Raw genomic sequence first — 27,696 nt, forward strand, 5'->3', positions numbered from 1 at the left:
TTCAAAGACACACACACACACACACACAATCACACTCACAACACTGCACTCACACTGGGTCCCCGGCATAGACATCAACATTTGGAATTCCCTAACATACTCAAAAACGAGGTCCCAACACACACATACACAAGAAACACAGAAAAACACCCATCGACTTTATTTACAGGCATGCATAATGGTTTACCACAAACACATAAACACACACATAAACTATCACACTCACAACACAACTCTCAGAATGACTTGGAACTACCCTTATATACACACAAACGTGGTCCCGACACACACATACACAAGAAACACAACCAAACACCCATCGACTTTTTCTTACAGACATACAAATAGTTTCAAGGAACACATACACACACGCACACACACACACAATGTCACCCTCACAACACAGCACTCACACTGGATCTCCAGCAGAGCCATGAACACTTGGAACTGCCCTGACACACTCACATACGTGCTCCCGAAACACAGATACACAAGAAACACACACAAACACCCATCGACATTTCCTTACAGGCAGACACAGTGGGGTTCCCCCAAACACACACACACACACACACTGTCACACTCACAACACAGCACTCACACTGTTCCTTCCAGAGCCATCACCACTTGGAACTGCCCTGACATACCCAAAAACGTTGTCCTGAGACACACATACACAAGAAACACACAGAAACACCCATCGATTTTTCTTACAGGCATACAAAATGGTTTCCTTCAAAGACACACACACACACACACACAATCACACTCACAACACTGCACTCACACTGGGTCCCCGGCATAGACATCAACATTTGGAATTCCCTAACATACTCAAAAACGAGGTCCCAACACACACATACACAAGAAACACAGAAAAACACCCATCGACTTTATTTACAGGCATGCATAATGGTTTACCACAAACACATAAACACACACATAAACTATCACACTCACAACACAACTCTCAGAATGACTTGGAACTACCCTTATATACACACAAACGTGGTCCCGACACACACATACACAAGAAACACAACCAAACACCCATCGACTTTTTCTTACAGACATACAAATAGTTTCAAGGAACACATACACACACGCACACACACACACAATGTCACCCTCACAACACAGCACTCACACTGGATCTCCAGCAGAGCCATGAACACTTGGACCTGCCCTGACATACCCAAATACGTGGTCCCGACACACACATACACAGAAACACACACACACACCCATCCACTTTTCTTACAGGCAGACACAGTGGTGTTCCCAAAACACACACACACAGACACACACACAGACACTATGACACTCACAACACAGCACTCACACTGGGTCTCCCGCAGAACCCTCAACACTTGAAACTGCCCTAACATACTCTCAAACGTGGCCCGACACACACATATACAAGTAACACACAAACATCCATCGACTTTTTCTTTACAGTCATACACAATGGTTTCCCTGAAACACACACACAGACACACACACACAAACTGTCACACTCTCAACACAGAACTCACATTGGGTCTCCGGCATAACACACTTCGAACTGCCCTAAAACTCAAAAACGTAGTCCCGACACACACATACGCAAGAAACACAACCAAACACCCATCGACTTTTTCATAAAGGCATACACAGTGGGGTTTCGAAACACACACAGACACACACACACACACTGTCACACTCACAACACAGCACTCACACTGGGTCTCCAGCAGAGCCATCAACACTTGGAACTGACCTAACATATTCACAAACGTGGTCCCGAAACACACATACAGAAGAAACACACACAAACACCCATCGACTTTTTCTTACAGGCATACAAATGGTTTCCAGCAACACACACACACAGACACACAATGTCACCCTCACAACACAGCACTCACACTGGATCTCCAGCAGAGACATGAACAATTGGAACTGCCTTGACACACTCACATACGTGCTCCCGAAACACAGATACACAAGAAACACACACAAACACCCAACGACATTTCTTTACAGGCAGACACAGTGGGGTTCCCCCAAACACACACACACACACTGTCACACTCACAACACAGCACTCACACTGTTCCTTGCAGAGCCATCACCACTTGGAACTGCCCTGACATACCCAAAAACGTTGTCCCGAGACATACATACACAAGAAACACACAGAAACTCCCATCGACTTTTTCTCACAGGCATACAAAATGGTTTCCTTCAAAGACACACACACACACACACACAATCACACTCACAACACTGCACTCACACTGGGTCCCCGGCATAGACATCAACATTTGGAATTCCCTAACATACTCAAAAACGAGGTCCCAACACACACATACACAAGAAACACAGAAAAACACCCATCGACTTTATTTACAGGCATGCATAATGGTTTACCACAAACACATAAACACACACATAAACTATCACACTCACAACACAACTCTCAGAATGACTTGGAACTACCCTTATATACACACAAACGTGGTCCCGACACACACATACACAAGAAACACAACCAAACACCCATCGACTTTTTCTTACAGACATACAAATAGTTTCAAGGAACACATACACACACGCACACACACACACAATGTCACCCTCACAACACAGCACTCACACTGGATCTCCAGCAGAGCCATGAACACTTGGAACTGCCCTGACACACTCACATACGTGCTCCCGAAACACAGATACACAAGAAACACACACAAACACCCATCGACATTTTCTTACAGGCAGACACAGTGGGGTTCCCCCAAACACACACACACACACTGTCACACTCAAAACACAGCACTCACACCGTTCCTTCCAGAGCCATCACCACTTGGAACTGCCCTGACATACCCAAAAACGTTGTCCCGAGACACACATACACAAGAAACACACAGAAACACCCATCGGCTTTTTCTTACAGGCATACAAAATGGTTTCCCGCAAACACACACACACACACACACACACACACACACTATCACACTCACAACAGAGCACTCACACTGGGTCCCTGGCATAGACATCAGCATTTGGAATTGCCTAACATACTCAAAAACGAGGTCCCAACACACACATACACAAGAAACACAGAAAAACACCCATCGACTTTATTTACAGGCATGCATAATGGTTTACCACAAACACATAAACACACACATAAACTATCACACTCACAACACAACTCTCAGAATGACTTGGAACTACCCTTATATACACACAAACGTGGTCCCGACACACACATACACAAGAAACACAACCAAACACCCATCGACTTTTTCTTACAGACATACAAATAGTTTCAAGGAACACATACACACACGCACACACACACACAATGTCACCCTCACAACACAGCACTCACACTGGATCTCCAGCAGAGCCATGAACACTTGGACCTGCCCTGACAACCCAAATACATGGTCCCGACACACACATACACAGAAACACACACAGACACCCATCGACTTTTCTTACAGGCAGACACAGTGGTGTTCCCAAAACACACACACACAGACACACACACACACACTATGACACTCACAACACAGCACTCACACTGGGTCTCCCGCAGAACCCTCAACACTTGAAACTGCCCTAACATACTCTCAAACGTGGCCCGACACACACATATACAAGTAACACACAAACATCCATCGACTTTTTCTTACAGTCATACACAATGGTTTCCCTGAAACACACACACAGACACATACACACAAACTGTCACACTCTCAACACAGCACTCACATTGGGTCTCCGGCATAACCATCAACACTTCGAACTGCCCTAAAACTCAAAAACGTAGTCCCGACACACACATACGCAAGAAACACAACCAAACACCCATCGACTTTTTCGTAAAGGCATACACAGTGGGGTTTCGAAACACACACAGACACACACACACACTGTCACACTCACAACACAGCATTCACACTGGGTCTCCAGCAGAGCCATCAACACTTGGAACTGACCTAACATATTCACAAACGTGGTCCCGAAACACACATACAGAAGAAACACACACAAACACCCATCAACTTTTTCTTACAGGCATACAAATGGTTTCCAGCAACACACACACACACACACACAATGTCACCCTCACAACACAACACTCACACTGGATCTCCAGCAGAGCCATGAACACTTGGAACTGCCCTGACACACTCACATACGTGCTCACGAAACACAGATACACAAGAAACACACACAAACACCCATCGACATTTCCTTACAGGCAGACACAGTGGGGTTCCCCCAAACACACACACACACACACTGTCACACTCACAACTCAGCACTCACACTGTTCCTTGCAGAGCCATCACCACTTGGAACTGCCCTGACATACCCAAAAACGTTGTCCCGAGACAAACATACACAAGAAACACACAGAAACACCCATCGACTTTTTCTTACAGGCATACAAAATGGTTTCCTTCAAAGAATCACACACACACAATCACACTCACAACACTGCACTCACACTGGGTCCCCGGCATAGACATCAACATTTGGAATTCCCTAACATACTCAAAAACGAGGTCCCAACACACACATACACAAGAAACACACAAAAACACCCATCGACTTTATTTACAGGCATGCATAATGGTTTACCACAAACACATAAACACACACATAAACTATCACACTCACAACACAACTCTCAGAATGACTTGGAACTACCCTTATATACACACAAACGTGGTCCCGACACACACATACACAAGAAACACAACCAAACACCCATCGACTTTTTCTTACAGACATACAAATAGATTCAAGGAACACATACACACACGCACACACACACACAATGTCACCCTCACAACACAGCACTCACACTGGATCTCCAGCAGAGCCATGAACACTGGACCTGCCCTGACATACCCAAATACGTGGTCCCGACACACACATACTCAGAAACACACACAAACACCCATCGACTTTTCTTACAGGCAGATACAGTGGTGTTCCCAAAACACACACACACAGACACACACACACACACTATGACACTCACAACACAGCACTCACACTGGGACTCCCGCAGAACCCTCAACACTTGAAACTGCCCTAACATACTCTCAAACGTGGCCCGACACACACATATACAAGTAACACACAAACATCCATCGACTTTTTCTTACAGTCATACACAATGGTTTCCCTGAAACACACACACAGACACACACACACAAACTGTCACACTCTCAACACAGCACTCACATTGGGTCTCCGGCATAACCATCAACACTTCGAACTGCCCTAAAACTCAAAAACGTAGTCCCGACAAACACATACGCAAGAAACACAACCAAACACCCATCGACTTTTTCGTAAAGGCATACACAGTGGGGTTTTGAAACACACACAGACACACACACACACACTGTCACACTCTCAACACAGCACTCACACTGGGACTCCCGCAGAACCCTCAACACTTGAAACTGCCCTAACATACTCTCAAACGTGGCCCGACACACACATATACAAGTAACACACAAACATCCATCGACTTTTTCTTACAGTCATACACAATGGTTTCCCTGAAACACACACACAGACACACACACACAAACTGTCACACTCTCAACACAGCACTCACATTGGGTCTCCGGCATAACCATCAACACTTCGAACTGCCCTAAAACTCAAAAACGTAGTCCCGACAAACACATACGCAAGAAACACAACCAAACACCCATCGACTTTTTCGTAAAGGCATACACAGTGGGGTTTTGAAACACACACAGACACACACACACACACTGTCACACTCTCAACACAGCACTCACACTGGGTCTCCAGCAGAGCCATCAACACTTGGAACTGACCTAACATATTCACAAATGTGGTCCCGAAACACAATCAGAAGAAACACACACAAACACCCATCGACTTTTTCTTACAGGCATACAAATGGTTTCCCGCAACACACACACACACACACACACACACACACAATGTCACCCTCACAACACAGCACTCACACTGGATCTCCAGCAGAGCCATGAACACTTGGAACTACCCTGACACAGTCACATACGTGCACCCGAAACACAGATACACAAGAAACACACACAAACACCCATCGACATTTCCTTACAGGCAGACACAGTGGGGTTCCCCCAAACACACACACACACACTGTCATACTCACAACACAGCACTCACACTGTTCCTTGCAGAGACATCACCACTTGGAACTGCCCTGACATACCCAAAAACGTTGTCCCGAGACATACATACACAAGAAACACACAGAAAAACCCATCGACTTTTTCTCACAGGCATAGAAAATGGTTTCCTTCAAAGACACACACACACACACACTATCACACTCACAACACTGCACTCACACTGGGTCCCCGGCATAGACATCAACATTTGGAATTCCCTAACATACTCAAAAACGAGGTCCCAACACACACATACACAAGAAACACAGAAAAACACCCATCGACTTTATTTACAGGCATGCATAATGGTTTACCTCAAACACATAAACACACACATAAACTATCACCCTCACAACACAACTCTCAGAATGACTTGGAACTACCCTTATATACACACAAACGTGGTCCCGACACACACATACACAAGAAACACAACCAAACACCCATCGACTTTTTCTTACAGACATACAAATAGTTTCAAGGAACACATACACACACGCACACACACTCACAATGTCACCCTCACAACACAGCACTCACACTGGATCTCCAGCAGAGCCATGAACACTTGGAACTGCCCTGACACACTCACATACGTGCTCCCGAAACACAGATACACAAGAAACACACAGAAACACCCATCGACATTTCCTTACAGGCAGACACAGTGGGGTTCCCCCAAACACACACACACACACTGTCACACTCACAACACAGCACTCACACTGTTCCTTCCAGAGCCATCACCACTTGGAACTGCCCTGACATACCCAAAAACGTTGTCCCGAGACACACATACACAAGAAACACACAGAAACACCCATCGATTTTTCTTACAGGCATACAAAATGGTTTCCTTCAAAGACACACACACACACACACAATCACACTCACAACACTGCACTCACACTGGGTCCCCGGCATAGACATCAACATTTGGAATTCCCTAACATACTCAAAAACGAGGTCCCAACACACACATACACAAGAAACACAGAAAAACACCCATCGACTTTATTTACAGGCATGCATAATGGTTTACCACAAACACATAAACACACACATAAACTATCACACTCACAACACAACTCTCAGAATGACTTGGAACTACCCTTATATACACACAAACGTGGTCCCGACACACACATACACAAGAAACACAACCAAACACCCATCGACTTTTTCTTACAGACATACAAATAGTTTCAAGGAACACATACACACACGCACACACACACACAATGTCACCCTCACAACACAGCACTCACACTGGATCTCCAGCAGAGCCATGAACACTTGGACCTGCCCTGACATACCCAAATACGTGGTCCCGACACACACATACACAGAAACACACACAAACACCCATCGACTTTTCTTACAGGCAGACACAGTGGTGTTCCCAAAACACACACACACAGACACACACACAGACACTATGACACTCACAACACAGCACTCACACTGGGTCTCCCGCAGAACCCTCAACACTTGAAACTGCCCTAACATACTCTCAAACGTGGCCCGACACACACATATACAAGTAACACACAAACATCCATCGACTTTTTCTTACAGTCATACACAATGGTTTCCCTGAAACACACACACAGACACACACACACAAACTGTCACACTCTCAACACAGAACTCACATTGGGTCTCCGGCATAACACACTTCGAACTGCCCTAAAACTCAAAAACGTAGTCCCGACACACACATACGCAAGAAACACAACCAAACACCCATCGACTTTTTCATAAAGGCATACACAGTGGGGTTTCGAAACACACACAGACACACACACACACACTGTCACACTCACAACACAGCACTCACACTGGGTCTCCAGCAGAGCCATCAACACTTGGAACTGACCTAACATATTCACAAACGTGGTCCCGAAACACACATACAGAAGAAACACACACAAACACCCATCAACTTTTTCTTACAGGCATACAAATGGTTTCCAGCAACACACACACACAGACACACAATGTCACCCTCACAACACAGCACTCACACTGGATCTCCAGCAGAGACATGAACAATTGGAACTGCCTTGACACACTCACATACGTGCTCCCGAAACACAGATACACAAGAAACACACACAAACACCCAACGACATTTCTTTACAGGCAGACACAGTGGGGTTCCCCCAAACACACACACACACACTGTCACACTCACAACACAGCACTCACACTGTTCCTTGCAGAGCCATCACCACTTGGAACTGCCCTGACATACCCAAAAACGTTGTCCCGAGACATACATACACAAGAAACACACAGAAACTCCCATCGACTTTTTCTCACAGGCATACAAAATGGTTTCCTTCAAAGACACACACACACACACACACAATCACACTCACAACACTGCACTCACACTGGGTCCCCGGCATAGACATCAACATTTGGAATTCCCTAACATACTCAAAAACGAGGTCCCAACACACACATACACAAGAAACACACAAAAACACCCATCGACTTTATTTACAGGCATGCATAATGGTTTACCACAAACACATAAACACACACATAAACTATCACACTCACTACACAACTCTCAGAATGATTTGGAACTACCCTTATATACACACAAACGTGGTCCCGACACACACATACACAAGAAACACAACCAAACACCCATCGACTTTTTCTTACAGACATACAAATAGTTTCAAGGAACACATACACACACGCACACACACACACAATGTCACCCTCACAACACAGCACTCACACTGGATCTCCAGCAGAGCCATGAACACTTGGAACTGCCCTGACACACTCACATACGTGCTCCCGAAACACAGATACACAAGAAACACACACAAACACCCATCGACATTTTCTTACAGGCAGACACAGTGGGGTTCCCCCAAACACACACACACACACTGTCACACTCAAAACACAGCACTCACACTGTTCCTTCCAGAGCCATCACCACTTGGAACTGCCCTGACATACCCAAAAACGTTGTCCCGAGACACACATACACAAGAAACACACAGAAACACCCATCGGCTTTTTCTTACAGGCATACAAAATGGTTTCCCGCAAACACACACACACACACACACACACACACACTATCACACTCACAACAGAGCACTCACACTGGGTCCCTGGCATAGACATCAGCATTTGGAATTGCCTAACATACTCAAAAACGAGGTCCCAACACACACATACACAAGAAACACAGAAAAACACCCATCGACTTTATTTACAGGCATGCATAATGGTTTACCACAAACACATAAACACACACATAAACTATCACACTCACAACACAACTCTCAGAATGACTTGGAACTACCCTTATATACACACAAACGTGGTCCCGACACACACATACACAAGAAACACAACCAAACACCCATCGACTTTTTCTTACAGACATACAAATAGTTTCAAGGAACACATACACACACGCACACACACACACAATGTCACCCTCACAACACAGCACTCACACTGGATCTCCAGCAGAGCCATGAACACTTGGACCTGCCCTGACATACCCAAATACATGGTCCCGACACACACATACACAGAAACACACACAGACACCCATCGACTTTTCTTACAGGCAGACACAGTGGTGTTCCCAAAACACACACACACAGACACACACACACACACTATGACACTCACAACACAGCACTCACACTGGGTCTCCCGCAGAACCCTCAACACTTGAAACTGCCCTAACATACTCTCAAACGTGGCCCGACACACACATATACAAGTAACACACAAACATCCATCGACTTTTTCTTACAGTCATACACAATGGTTTCCCTGAAACACACACACAGACACACACACACAAACTGTCACACTCTCAACACAGCACTCACATTGGGTCTCCGGCATAACCATCAACACTTCGAACTGCCCTAAAACTCAAAAACGTAGTCCCGACACACACATACGCAAGAAACACAACCAAACACCCATCGACTTTTTCGTAAAGGCATACACAGTGGGGTTTCGAAACACACACAGACACACACACACACTGTCACACTCACAACACAGCATTCACACTGGGTCTCCAGCAGAGCCATCAACACTTGGAACTGACCTAACATATTCACAAACGTGGTCCCGAAACACACATACAGAAGAAACACACACAAACACCCATCAACTTTTTCTTACAGGCATACAAATGGTTTCCAGCAACACACACACACACACGCACAATGTCACCCTCACAACACAACACTCACACTGGATCTCCAGCAGAGCCATGAACACTTGGAACTGCCCTGACACACTCACATACGTGCTCACGAAACACAGATACACAAGAAACACACACAAACACCCATCGACATTTCCTTACAGGCAGACACAGTGGGGTTCCCCCAAACACACACACACACACACTGTCACACTCACAACTCAGCACTCACACTGTTCCTTGCAGAGCCATCACCACTTGGAACTGCCCTGACATACCCAAAAACGTTGTCCCGAGACAAACATACACAAGAAACACACAGAAACACCCATCGACTTTTTCTTACAGGCATACAAAATGGTTTCCTTCAAAGAATCACACACACACAATCACACTCACAACACTGCACTCACACTGGGTCCCCGGCATAGACATCAACATTTGGAATTCCCTAACATACTCAAAAACGAGGTCCCAACACACACATACACAAGAAACACACAAAAACACCCATCGACTTTATTTACAGGCATGCATAATGGTTTACCACAAACACATAAACACACACATAAACTATCACACTCACAACACAACTCTCAGAATGACTTGGAACTACCCTTATATACACACAAACGTGGTCCCGACACACACATACACAAGAAACACAACCAAACACCCATCGACTTTTTCTTACAGACATACAAATAGATTCAAGGAACACATACACACACGCACACACACACACAATGTCACCCTCACAACACAGCACTCACACTGGATCTCCAGCAGAGCCATGAACACTGGACCTGCCCTGACATACCCAAAGACGTGGTCCCGACACACACATACTCAGAAACACACACAAACACCCATCGACTTTTCTTACAGGCAGACACAGTGGTGTTCCCAAAACACACACACACAGACACACACACACACACTATGACACTCACAACACAGCACTCACACTGGGACTCCCGCAGAACCCTCAACACTTGAAACTGCCCTAACATACTCTCAAACGTGGCCCGACACACACATATACAAGTAACACACAAACATCCATCGACTTTTTCTTACAGTCATACACAATGGTTTCCCTGAAACACACACACAGACACACACACACAAACTGTCACACTCTCAACACAGCACTCACATTGGGTCTCCGGCATAACCATCAACACTTCGAACTGCCCTAAAACTCAAAAACGTAGTCCCGACAAACACATACGCAAGAAACACAACCAAACACCCATCGACTTTTTCGTAAAGGCATACACAGTGGGGTTTTGAAACACACACAGACACACACACACACACTGTCACACTCTCAACACAGCACTCACACTGGGTCTCCAGCAGAGCCATCAACACTTGGAACTGACCTAACATATTCACAAATGTGGTCCCGAAACACAATCAGAAGAAACACACACAAACACCCATCGACTTTTTCTTACAGGCATACAAATGGTTTCCCGCAACACACACACACACACACACACACACACACAATGTCACCCTCACAACACAGCACTCACACTGGATCTCCAGCAGAGCCATGAACACTTGGAACTGCCCTGACACAGTCACATACGTGCACCCGAAACACAGATACACAAGAAACACACACAAACACCCATCGACATTTCCTTACAGGCAGACACAGTGGGGTTCCCCCAAACACACACACACACACTGTCACACTCACAACACAGCACTCACACTGTTCCTTGCAGAGACATCACCACTTGGAACTGCCCTGACATACCCAAAAACGTTGTCCCGAGACATACATACACAAGAAACACACAGAAAAACCCATCGACTTTTTCTCACAGGCATAGAAAATGGTTTCCTTCAAAGACACACACACACACACACACACAATCACACTCACAACACTGCACTCACACTGGGTCCCCGGCATAGACATCAACATTTGGAATTCCCTAACATACTCAAAAACGAGGTCCCAACACACACATACACAAGAAACACAGAAAAACACCCATCGACTTTATTTACAGGCATGCATAATGGTTTACCTCAAACACATAAACACACACATAAACTATCACACTCACAACACAACTCTCAGAATGACTTGGAACTACCCTTATATACACACAAACGTGGTCCCGACACACACACACAAGAAACACAACCAAACACCCATCGACTTTTTCTTACAGACATACAAATAGTTTCAAGGAACACATACACACACGCACACACACTCACAATGTCACCCTCACAACACAGCACTCACACTGGATCTCCAGCAGAGCCATGAACACTTGGAACTGCCCTGACACACTCACATACGTGCTCCCGAAACACAGATACACAAGAAACACACAGAAACACCCATCGACATTTCCTTACAGGCAGACACAGTGGGGTTCCCCCAAACACACACACACACACTGTCACACTCACAACACAGCACTCACACTGTTCCTTCCAGAGCCATCACCACTTGGAACTGCCCTGACATACCCAAAAACGTTGTCCCGAGACACACATACACAAGAAACACACAGAAACACCCATCGATTTTTCTTACAAGCATACAAAATGGTTTCCTTCAAAGACACACACACACACACACAATCACACTCACAACACTGCACTCACACTGGGTCCCCGGCATAGACATCAACATTTGGAATTCCCTAACATACTCAAAAACGAGGTCCCAACACACACATACACAAGAAACACAGAAAAACACCCATCGACTTTATTTACAGGCATGCATAATGGTTTACCACAAACACATAAACACACACATAAACTATCACACTCACAACACAACTCTCAGAATGACTTGGAACTACCCTTATATACACACAAACGTGGTCCCGACACACACATACACAAGAAACACAACCAAACACCCATCGACTTTTTCTTACAGACATACAAATAGTTTCAAGGAACACATACACACACGCACACACACACACAATGTCACCCTCACAACACAGCACTCACACTGGATCTCCAGCAGAGCCATGAACACTTGGACCTGCCCTGACATACCCAAATACGTGGTCCCGACACACACATACACAGAAACACACACAAACACCCATCGACTTTTCTTACAGGCAGACACAGTGGTGTTCCCAAAACACACACACACAGACACACACACACACACTATGACACTCACAACACAGCACTCACACTGGGTCTCCCGCAGAACCCTCAACACTTGAAACTGCCCTAACATACTCTCAAACGTGGCCCGACACACACATATACAAGTAACACACAAACATCCATCGACTTTTTCTTACAGTCATACACAATGGTTTCCCTGAAACACACACACAGACACACACACACAAACTGTCACACTCTCAACACAGAACTCACATTGGGTCTCCGGCATAACACACTTCGAACTGCCCTAAAACTCAAAAACGTAGTCCCGACACACACATACGCAAGAAACACAACCAAACACCCATCGACTTTTTCATAAAGGCATACACAGTGGGGTTTCGAAACACACACAGACACACACACACACACTGTCACACTCACAACACAGCACTCACACTGGGTCTCCAGCAGAGCCATCAACACTTGGAACTGACCTAACATATTCACAAACGTGGTCCCGAAACACACATACAGAAGAAACACACACAAACACCCATCGACTTTTTCTTACAGGCATACAAATGGTTTCCAGCAACACACACACACAGACACACAATGTCACCCTCACAACACAGCACTCACACTGGATCTCCAGCAGAGACATGAACAATTGGAACTGCCTTGACACACTCACATACGTGCTCCCGAAACACAGATACACAAGAAACACACACAAACACCCAACGACATTTCTTTACAGGCAGACACAGTGGGGTTCCCCCAAACACACACACACACACTGTCACACTCACAACACAGCACTCACACTGTTCCTTGCAGAGCCATCACCACTTGGAACTGCCCTGACATACCCAAAAACGTTGTCCCGAGACATACATACACAAGAAACACACAGAAACTCCCATCGACTTTTTCTCACAGGCATACAAAATGGTTTCCTTCAAAGACACACACACACACACACACAATCACACTCACAACACTGCACTCACACTGGGTCCCCGGCATAGACATCAACATTTGGAATTCCCTAACATACTCAAAAACGAGGTCCCAACACACACATACACAAGAAACACACAAAAACACCCATCGACTTTATTTACAGGCATGCATAATGGTTTACCACAAACACATAAACACACACATAAACTATCACACTCACAACACAACTCTCAGAATGACTTGGAACTACCCTTATATACACACAAACGTGGTCCCGACACACACATACACAAGAAACACAACCAAACACCCATCGACTTTTTCTTACAGACATACAAATAGTTTCAAGGAACACATACACACACGCACACACACACACAATGTCACCCTCACAACACAGCACTCACACTGGATCTCCAGCAGAGCCATGAACACTTGGAACTGCCCTGACACACTCACATACGTGCTCCCGAAACACAGATACACAAGAAACACACACAAACACCCATCGACATTTTCTTACAGGCAGACACAGTGGGGTTCCCCCAAACACACACACACACACTGTCACACTCAAAACACAGCACTCACACTGTTCCTTCCAGAGCCATCACCACTTGGAACTGCCCTGACATACCCAAAAACGTTGTCCCGAGACACACATACACAAGAAACACACAGAAACACCCATCGGCTTTTTCTTACAGGCATACAAAATGGTTTCCCGCAAACACACACACACACACACACACACACACACACACTATCACACTCACAACAGAGCACTCACACTGGGTCCCTGGCATAGACATCAGCATTTGGAATTGCCTAACATACTCAAAAACGAGGTCCCAACACACACATACACAAGAAACACAGAAAAACACCCATCGACTTTATTTACAGGCATGCATAATGGTTTACCACAAACACATAAACACACACATAAACTATCACACTCACAACACAACTCTCAGAATGACTTGGAACTACCCTTATATACCCACAAACGTGGTCCCGACACACACATACACAAGAAACACAACCAAACACCCATCGACTTTTTCTTACAGACATACAAATAGTTTCAAGGAACACATACACACACGCACACACACACACAATGTCACCCTCACAACACAGCACTCACACTGGATCTCCAGCAGAGCCATGAACACTTGGACCTGCCCTGACATACCCAAATACGTGGTCCCGACACACACATACACAGAAACACACACAAACACCCATCGACTTTTCTTACAGGCAGACACAGTGGTGTTCCCAAAACACACACACACAGACACACACACACACACTATGACACTCACAACATAGCACTCACACTGGGTCTCCCGCAGAACCCTCAACACTTGAAACTGCCCTAACATACTCTCAAATGTGGCCCGACACACACATATACAAGTAACACACAAACATCCATCGACTTTTTCTTACAGTCATACACAATGGTTTCCCTGAAACACACACACAGACACACACACACAAACTGTCACACTCTCAACACAGCACTCACATTGGGTCTCCGGCATAACCATAAACACTTCGAACTGCCCTAAAACTCAAAAACGTAGTCCCGACACAGACATACGCAAGAAACACAACCAAACACCCATCGACTTTTTCGTAAAGGCATACACAGTGGGGTTTCGAAACACACACAGACACACACACACACTGTCACACTCACAACACAGCATTCACACTGGGTCTCCAGCAGAGCCATCAACACTTGGAACTGACCTAACATATTCACAAACGTGGTCCCGAAACACACATACAGAAGAAACACACACAAACACCCATCAACTTTTTCTTACAGGCATACAAATGGTTTCCAGCAACACACACACACACACACACACACACACACAATGTCACCCTCACAACACAACACTCACACTGGATCTCCAGCAGAGCCATGAACACTTGGAACTGCCCTGACACACTCACATACGTGCTCACGAAACACAGATACACAAGAAACACACACAAACACCCATCGACATTTCCTTACAGGCAGACACAGTGGGGTTCCCCCAAACACACACACACACACTGTCACACTCACAACTCAGCACTCACACTGTTCCTTGCAGAGCCATCACCACTTGGAACTGCCCTGACATACCCAAAAACGTTGTCCCGAGACACACATACACAAGAAACACACAGAAACACCCATCGACTTTTTCTTACAGGCATACAAAATGGTTTCCTTCAAAGAATCACACACACACAATCACACTCACAACACTGCACTCACACTGGGGCCCCGGCATAGACATCAACATTTGGAATTCCCTAACATACTCAAAAACGAGGTCCCAACACACACATACACAAGAAACACACAAAAACACCCACCGACTTTATTTACAGGCATGCATAATGGTTTACCACAAACACATAAACACACACATAAACTATCACACTCACAACACAACTCTCAGAATGACTTGGAACTACCCTTATATACACACAAACGTGGTCCCGACACACACATACACAAGAAACACAACCAAACACCCATCGACTTTTTCTTACAGACATACAAATAGATTCAAGGAACACATACACACACGCACACACACACACAATGTCACCCTCACAACACAGCACTCACACTGGATCTCCAGCAGAGCCATGAACACTGGACCTGCCCTGACATACCCAAAGACGTGGTCCCGACACACACATACTCAGAAACACACACAAACACCCATCGACTTTTCTTACAGGCAGACACAGTGGTGTTCCCAAAACACACACACACAGACACACACACACACACTATGACACTCACAACACAGCACTCACACTGGGACTCCCGCAGAACCCTCAACACTTGAAACTGCCCTAACATACTCTCAAACGTGGCCCGACACACACATATACAAGTAACACACAAACATCCATCGACTTTTTCTTACAGTCATACACAATGGTTTCCCTGAAACACACACACAGACACACACACACAAACTGTCACACTCTCAACACAGCACTCACATTGGGTCTCCGGCATAACCATCAACACTTCGAACTGCCCTAAAACTCAAAAACGTAGTCCCGACAAACACATACGCAAGAAACACAACCAAACACCCATCGACTTTTTCGTAAAGGCATACACAGTGGGGTTTTGAAACACACACAGACACACACACACACACTGTCACACTCTCAACACAGCACTCACACTGGGTCTCCAGCAGAGCCATCAACACTTGGAACTGACCTAACATATTCACAAATGTGGTCCCGAAACACAATCAGAAGAAACACACACAAACACCCATCGACTTTTTCTTACAGGCATACAAATGGTTTCCCGCAACACACACACACACACACACACACACACACAATGTCACCCTCACAACACAGCACTCACACTGGATCTCCAGCAGAGCCATGAACACTTGGAACTGCCCTGACACAGTCACATACGTGCACCCGAAACACAGATACACAAGAAACACACACAAACACCCATCGACATTTCCTTACAGGCAGATACAGTGGGGTTCCCCCAAACACACACACACACACTGTCACACTCACAACACAGCACTCACACTGTTCCTTGCAGAGACATCACCACTTGGAACTGCCCTGACATACCCAAAAACGTTGTCCCGAGACATACATACACAAGAAACACACAGAAAAACCCATCGACTTTTTCTCACAGGCATAGAAAATGGTTTCCTTCAAAGACACACACACACACACACACAATCACACTCACAACACTGCACTCACACTGGGTCCCCGGCATAGACATCAACATTTGGAATTCCCTAACATACTCAAAAACGAGGTCCCAACACACACATACACAAGAAACACAGAAAAACACCCATCGACTTTATTTACAGGCATGCATAATGGTTTACCACAAACACATAAACACACACATAAACTATCACACTCACAACACAACTCTCAGAATGACTTGGAACTACCCTTATATACACACAAACGTGGTCCCGACACACACATACACAAGAAACACAACCAAACACCCATCGACTTTTTCTTACAGACATACAAATAGTTTCAAGGAACACATACACACACGCACACACACACACAATGTCACCCTCACAACACACCACTCACACTGGATCTCCAGCAGAGCCATGAACACTTGGAACTGCCCTGACACACTCACATACGTGCTCCCGAAACACAGATACACAAGAAACACACACAAACACCCATCGACATTTCCTTACAGGCAGACACAGTGGGGTTCCCCCAAACACACACACACACACTGTCACACTCACAACACAGCACTCACACTGTTCCTTCCAGAGCCATCACCACTTGGAACTGCCCTGACATACCCAAAAACGTTGTCCCGAGACACACATACACAAGAAACACACAGAAACACCCATCGATTTTTCTTACAGGCATACAAAATGGTTTCCTTCAAAGACACACACACACACACACACAATCACACTCACAACACTGCACTCACACTGGGTCCCCGGCATAGACATCAACATTTGGAATTCCCTAACATACTCAAAAACGAGGTCCCAACACACACATACACAAGAAACACAGAAAAACACCCATCGACTTTATTTACAGGCATGCATAATGGTTTACCACAAACACATAAACACACACATAAACTATCACACTCACAACACAACTCTCAGAATGACTTGGAACTACCCTTATATACACACAAACGTGGTCCCGACACACACATACACAAGAAACACAACCAAACACCCATCGAATTTTTCTTACAGACATACAAATAGTTTCAAGGAACACATACACACACGCACACACACACACAATGTCACCCTCACAACACAGCACTCACACTGGATCTCCAGCAGAGCCATGAACACTTGGACCTGCCCTGACATACCCAAATACGTGGTCCCGACACACACATACACAGAAACACACACAAACACCCATCGACTTTTCTTACAGGCAGACACAGTGGTGTTCCCAAAACACACACACACAGACACACACACAGACACTATGACACTCACAACACAGCACTCACACTGGGTCTCCCGCAGAACCCTCAACACTTGAAACTGCCCTAACATACTCTCAAACGTGGCCCGACACACACATATACAAGTAACACACAAACATCCATCGACTTTTTCTTTACAGTCATACACAATGGTTTCCCTGAAACACACACACAGACACACACACACAAACTGTCACACTCTCAACACAGCACTCACATTGGGTCTCCGGCATAACACACTTCGAACTGCCCTAAAACTCAAAAACGTAGTCCCGACACACACATACGCAAGAAACACAACCAAACACCCATCGACTTTTTCATAAAGGCATACACAGTGGGGTTTCGAAACACACACAGACACACACACACACACTGTCACACTCACAACACAGCACTCACACTGGGTCTCCAGCAGAGCCATCAACACTTGGAACTGACCTAACATATTCACAAACGTGGTCCCGAAACACACATACAGAAGAAACACACACAAACACCCATCGACTTTTTCTTACAGGCATACAAATGGTTTCCAGCAACACACACACACAGACACACAATGTCACCCTCACAACACAGCACTCACACTGGATCTCCAGCAGAGACATGAACAATTGGAACTGCCTTGACACACTCACATACGTGCTCCCGAAACACAGATACACAAGAAACACACACAAACACCCATCGACATTTCTTTACAGGCAGACACAGTGGGGTTCCCCCAAACACACACACACACACTGTCACACTCACAACACAGCACTCACACTGTTCCTTGCAGAGCCATCACCACTTGGAACTGCCCTGACATACCCAAAAACGTTGTCCCGAGACATACATACACAAGAAACACACAGAAACTCCCATCGACTTTTTCTCACAGGCATACAAAATGGTTTCCTTCAAAGACACACACACACACACACACAATCACACTCACAACACTGCACTCACACTGGGTCCCCGGCATAGACATCAACATTTGGAATTCCCTAACATACTCAAAAACGAGGTCCCAACACACACATACACAAGAAACACAGAAAAACACCCATCGACTTTATTTACAGGCATGCATAATGGTTTACCACAAACACATAAACACACACATAAACTATCACACTCACAACACAACTCTCAGAATGACTTGGAACTACCCTTATATACACACAAACGTGGTCCCGACACACACATACACAAGAAACACAACCAAACACCCATCGACTTTTTCTTACAGACATACAAATAGTTTCAAGGAACACATACACACACGCACACACACACACAATGTCACCCTCACAACACAGCACTCACACTGGATCTCCAGCAGAGCCATGAACACTTGGAACTGCCCTGACACACTCACATACGTGCTCCCGAAACACAGATACACAAGAAACACACACAAACACCCATCGACATTTTCTTACAGGCAGACACAGTGGGGTTCCCCCAAACACACACACACACACTGTCACACTCAAAACACAGCACTCACACTGTTCCTTCCAGAGCCATCACCACTTGGAACTGCCCTGACATACCCAAAAACGTTGTCCCGAGACACACATACACAAGAAACACACAGAAACACCCATCGGCTTTTTCTTACAGGCATACAAAATGGTTTCCCGCAAACACACACACACACACACACACACACACACACTATCACACTCACAACAGAGCACTCACACTGGGTCCCTGGCATAGACATCAGCATTTGGAATTGCCTAACATACTCAAAAACGAGGTCCCAACACACACATACACAAGAAACACAGAAAAACACCCATCGACTTTATTTACAGGCATGCATAATGGTTTACCACAAACACATAAACACACACATAAACTATCACACTCACAACACAACTCTCAGAATGACTTGGAACTACCCTTATATACACACAAACGTGGTCCCGACACACACATACACAAGAAACACAACCAAACACCCATCGACTTTTTCTTACAGACATACAAATAGTTTCAAGGAACACATACACACACGCACACACACACACAATGTCACCCTCACAACACAGCACTCACACTGGATCTCCAGCAGAGCCATGAACACTTGGACCTGCCCTGACATACCCAAATACATGGTCCCGACACACACATACACAGAAACACACACAAACACCCATCGGCTTTTCTTACAGGCAGACACAGTGGTGTTCCCAAAACACACACACACAGACACACACACACACACTATGACACTCACAACACAGCACTCACACTGGGTCTCCCGCAGAACCCTCAACACTTGAAACTGCCCTAACATACTCTCAAACGTGGCCCGACACACACATATACAAGTAACACACAAACATCCATCGACTTTTTCTTACAGTCATACACAATGGTTTCCCTGAACACACACACAGACACACACACACAAACTGTCACACTCTCAACACAGCACTCACATTGGGTCTCCGGCATAACCATCAACACTTCGAACTGCCCTAAAACTCAAAAACGTAGTCCCGACACACACATACGCAAGAAACACAACCAAACACCCATCGACTTTTTCGTAAAGGCATACACAGTGGGGTTTCGAAACACACACAGACACACACACACACTGTCACACTCACAACACAGCATTCACACTGGGTCTCCAGCAGAGCCATCAACACTTGGAACTGACCTAACATATTCACAAACGTGGTCCCGAAACACACATACAGAAGAAACACACACAAACACCCATCAACTTTTTCTTACAGGCATACAAATGGTTTCCAGCAACACACACACACACACACACAATGTCACCCTCACAACACAACACTCACACTGGATCTCCAGCAGAGCCATGAACACTTGGAACTGCCCTGACACACTCACATACGTGCTCACGAAACACAGATACACAAGAAACACACACAAACACCCATCGACATTTCCTTACAGGCAGACACAGTGGGGTTCCCCCAAACACACACACACACACACACTGTCACACTCACAACTCAGCACTCACACTGTTCCTTGCAGAGCCATCACCACTTGGAACTGCCCTGACATACCCAAAAACGTTGTCCCGAGACACACATACACAAGAAACACACAGAAACACCCATCGACTTTTTCTTACAGGCATACAAAATGGTTTCCTTCAAAGAATCACACACACACAATCACACTCACAACACTGCACTCACACTGGGTCCCCGGCATAGACATCAACATTTGGAATTCCCTAACATACTCAAAAACGAGGTCCCAACACACACATACACAAGAAACACACAAAAACACCCATCGACTTTATTTACAGGCATGCATAATGGTTTACCACAAACACATAAACACACACATAAACTATCACACTCACAACACAACTCTCAGAATGACTTGGAACTACCCTTATATACACACAAACGTGGTCCCGACACACACATACACAAGAAACACAACCAAACACCCATCGACTTTTTCTTACAGACATACAAATAGATTCAAGGAACACATACACACACGCACACACACACACAATGTCACCCTCACAACACAGCACTCACACTGGATCTCCAGCAGAGCCATGAACACTGGACCTGCCCTGACATACCCAAATACGTGGTCCCGACACACACATACTCAGAAACACACACAAACACCCATCGACTTTTCTTACAGGCAGACACAGTGGTGTTCCCAAAACACACACACACAGACACACACACACACACTATGACACTCACAACACAGCACTCACACTGGGACTCCCGCAGAACCCTCAACACTTGAAACTGCCCTAACATACTCTCAAACGTGGCCCGACACACACATATACAAGTAACACACAAACATCCATCGACTTTTTCTTACAGTCATACACAATGGTTTCCCTGAAACACACACACAGACACACACACACAAACTGTCACACTCTCAACACAGCACTCACATTGGGTCTCCGGCATAACCATCAACACTTCGAACTGCCCTAAAACTCAAAAACGTAGTCCCGACAAACACATACGCAAGAAACACAACCAAACACCCATCGACTTTTTCGTAAAGGCATACACAGTGGGGTTTTGAAACACACACAGACACACACACACACACTGTCACACTCTCAACACAGCACTCACACTGGGTCTCCAGCAGAGCCATCAACACTTGGAACTGACCTAACATATTCACAAATGTGGTCCCGAAACACAATCAGAAGAAACACACACAAACACCCATCGACTTTTTCTTACAGGCATACAAATGGTTTCCCGCAACACACACACACACACACACACACACAATGTCACCCTCACAACACAGCACTCACACTGGATCTCCAGCAGAGCCATGAACACTTGGAACTGCCCTGACACAGTCACATACGTGCACCCGAAACACAGATACACAAGAAACACACACAAACACCCATCGACATTTCCTTACAGGCAGACACAGTGGGGTTCCCCCAAACACACACACACACACTGTCACACTCACAACACAGCACTCACACTGTTCCTTGCAGAGACATCACCACTTGGAACTGCCCTGACATACCCAAAAACGTTGTCCCGAGACATACATACACAAGAAACACACAGAAAAACCCATCGACTTTTTCTCACAGGCATAGAAAATGGTTTCCTTCAAAGACACACACACACACACACACACAATCACACTCACAACACTGCACTCACACTGGGTCCCCGGCATAGACATCAACATTTGGAATTCCCTAACATACTCAAAAACGAGGTCCCAACACACACATACACAAGAAACACAGAAAAACACCCATCGACTTTATTTACAGGCATGCATAATGGTTTACCTCAAACACATAAACACACACATAAACTATCACACTCACAACACAACTCTCAGAATGACTTGGAACTACCCTTATATACACACAAACGTGGTCCCGACACACACATACACAAGAAACACAACCAAACACCCATCGACTTTTTCTTACAGACATACAAATAGTTTCAAGGAACACATACACACACGCACACACACACACAATGTCACCCTCACAACACAGCACTCACACTGGATCTCCAGCAGAGCCATGAACACTTGGAACTGCCCTGACACACTCACATACGTGCTCCCGAAACACAGATACACAAGAAACACACAGAAACACCCATCGACATTTCCTTACAGGCAGACACAGTGGGGTTCCCCCAAACACACACACACACACTGTCACACTCACAACACAGCACTCACACTGTTCCTTCCAGAGCCATCACCACTTGGAACTGCCCTGACATACCCAAAAACGTTGTCCCGAGACACACATACACAAGAAACACACAGAAACACCCATCGATTTTTCTTACAGGCATACAAAATGGTTTCCTTCAAAGACACACACACACACACACAATCACACTCACAACACTGCACTCACACTGGGTCCCCGGCATAGACATCAACATTTGGAATTCCCTAACATACTCAAAAACGAGGTCCCAACACACACATACACAAGAAACACAGAAAAACACCCATCGACTTTATTTACAGGCATGCATAATGGTTTACCACAAACACATAAACACACACATAAACTATCACACTCACAACACAACTCTCAGAATGACTTGGAACTACCCTTATATACACACAAACGTGGTCCCGACACACACATACACAAGAAACACAACCAAACACCCATCGACTTTTTCTTACAGACATACAAATAGTTTCAAGGAACACATACACACACGCACACACACACACAATATCACCCTCACAACACAGCACTCACACTGGATCTCCAGCAGAGCCATGAACACTTGGAAATGCCCTGACACACTCACATACGTGGTCCCAAACACACATACAGAAGAAACACACACAAACACCCATTGACATTTTCTTACAGGCAGACACAGTGGGGTTCCCCCAAACACACACACACACACACACACACACACTGTCACACTCACAACACAGCACTCACACTGTTCCTTGCAGAGCCATCACCACTTGGAACTGCCCTGACATACCCAAAAAGGTTGTCCCGAGACACACATACACAAGAAACACACAGAAACACCCATCGACTTTTTCTTACAGGCATACAAAATGGTTTCCCGCAAACACACACACACACACACACACACACACACTGTCACACTCACAACACAGCACTCACACTGTTCCTTCCAGAGCCATCACCACTGGAACTGCCCTGACATTCCCAAAAACGTTGTCCCGAGACAAACATACACATGAAACACACAGAAACACCCATCGACTTTTTCTTACAGGCATACAAAATGGTTTCCCGCAAACACACACACACACACACACACACTATCACACTCACAACAGAGCACTCACACTGGGTCCCTGGCATAAACATCAGCATTTGGAATTCCCTAACATACTCAAAAACGAGGTCCCAACACACACATACACAAGAAACACACAAAAACACCCATCGACTTTATTTACAGGCATGCATAATGGTTTACCACAAACACATAAACACACACATAAACTACCACACTCACAACACAACTCTCAGAATGACTTGGAACTACCCTTATATACACACAAACGTGGTCCCGACACACACATACACAAGAAACACAACCAAACACCCATCGAATTTTTCTTACAGACATACAAATAGTTTCAAGGAACACATACACACACGCACACACACACACAATGTCACCCTCACAACACAGCACTCACACTGGATCTCTAGCAGAGCCATGAACACTTGGACCTGCCCTGACATACCCAAATACGTGGTCCCGACACACACATACACAGAAACACACACAAACACCCATCGACTTTTCTTACAGGCAGACACAGTGGTGTTCCCAAAACACACACACACAGACACACACACACACACTATGACACTCACAACACAGCACTCACACTGGGTCTCCCGCAGAACCCTCAACACTTGAAACTGCCCTAACATACTCTCAAACGTGGCCCGACACACACATATACAAGTAACACACAAACATCCATCGACTTTTTCTTACAGTCATACACAATGGTTTCCCTGAAACACACACACAGACACACACACACAAACTGTCACACTCTCAACACAGCACTCACATTGGGTCTCCGGCATAACCATCAACACTTCGAACTGCCCTAAAACTCAAAAACGTAGTCCCGACACACACATATGCAAGAAACACAACCAAACACCCATCGACTTTTTCGTAAAGGCATACACAGTGGGGTTTCGAAACACACACAGACACACACACACACACTGTCACACTCACAACACAGCACTCACACTGGTCTCCAGCAGAGCCATCAACACTTGGAACTGACCTAACATATTCACAAACGTGGTCCCGAAACACACATACAGAAGAAACACACACAAACACCCATCGACTTTTTCTTACAGGCATACAAATGGTTTCCAGCAACACACACACACACACACACACACACACACACACACACACACACAATGTCACCCTCACAACACAGCACTCACACTGGATCTCCAGCAGAGCCATGAACACTTGGAACTGCCCTGACACACTCACATACGTGCTCCCGAAACACAGATACACAACAAACACACACAAACACCCATCGACATTTCCTTACAGGCAGACACAGTGGGGTTCCCCCAAACACACACACACACACTGTCACACTCACAACACAGCACTCACACTGTTCCTTGCAGAGCCATCACCACTTGGAACTGCCCTGACATACCCAAAAACGTTGTCCCGAGACACACATACACAAGAAACACACAGAAACACCCATCGACTTTTTCTCACAGGCATACAAAATGGTTTCCTTCAAAGACACACACACACACACACACAATCACACTCACAACACTGCACTAACACTGGGTCCCCGGTAGAGACATCAACATTTGGAATTCCCTAACATACTCAAAAACGAGGTCCCAACACACACATACACAAGAAACACACAAAAACACCCATCGACTTTATTTACAGGCATGCATAATGGTTTACCACAAACACATAAACACACACATAAACTATCACACTCACAACACAACTCTCAGAATGACTTGGAACTACCCTTATATACACACAAACGTGGTCCCGACACACACATACACAAGAAACACAACCAAACAC

This window comes from Ursus americanus, chromosome 37 (genome assembly GCF_024610735.1).
Source record: "Ursus americanus isolate L20-20 chromosome 37, mUrsAme1.1.p, whole genome shotgun sequence".
In the NCBI taxonomy this organism is placed as follows: Eukaryota; Metazoa; Chordata; class Mammalia; order Carnivora; family Ursidae; genus Ursus; species Ursus americanus.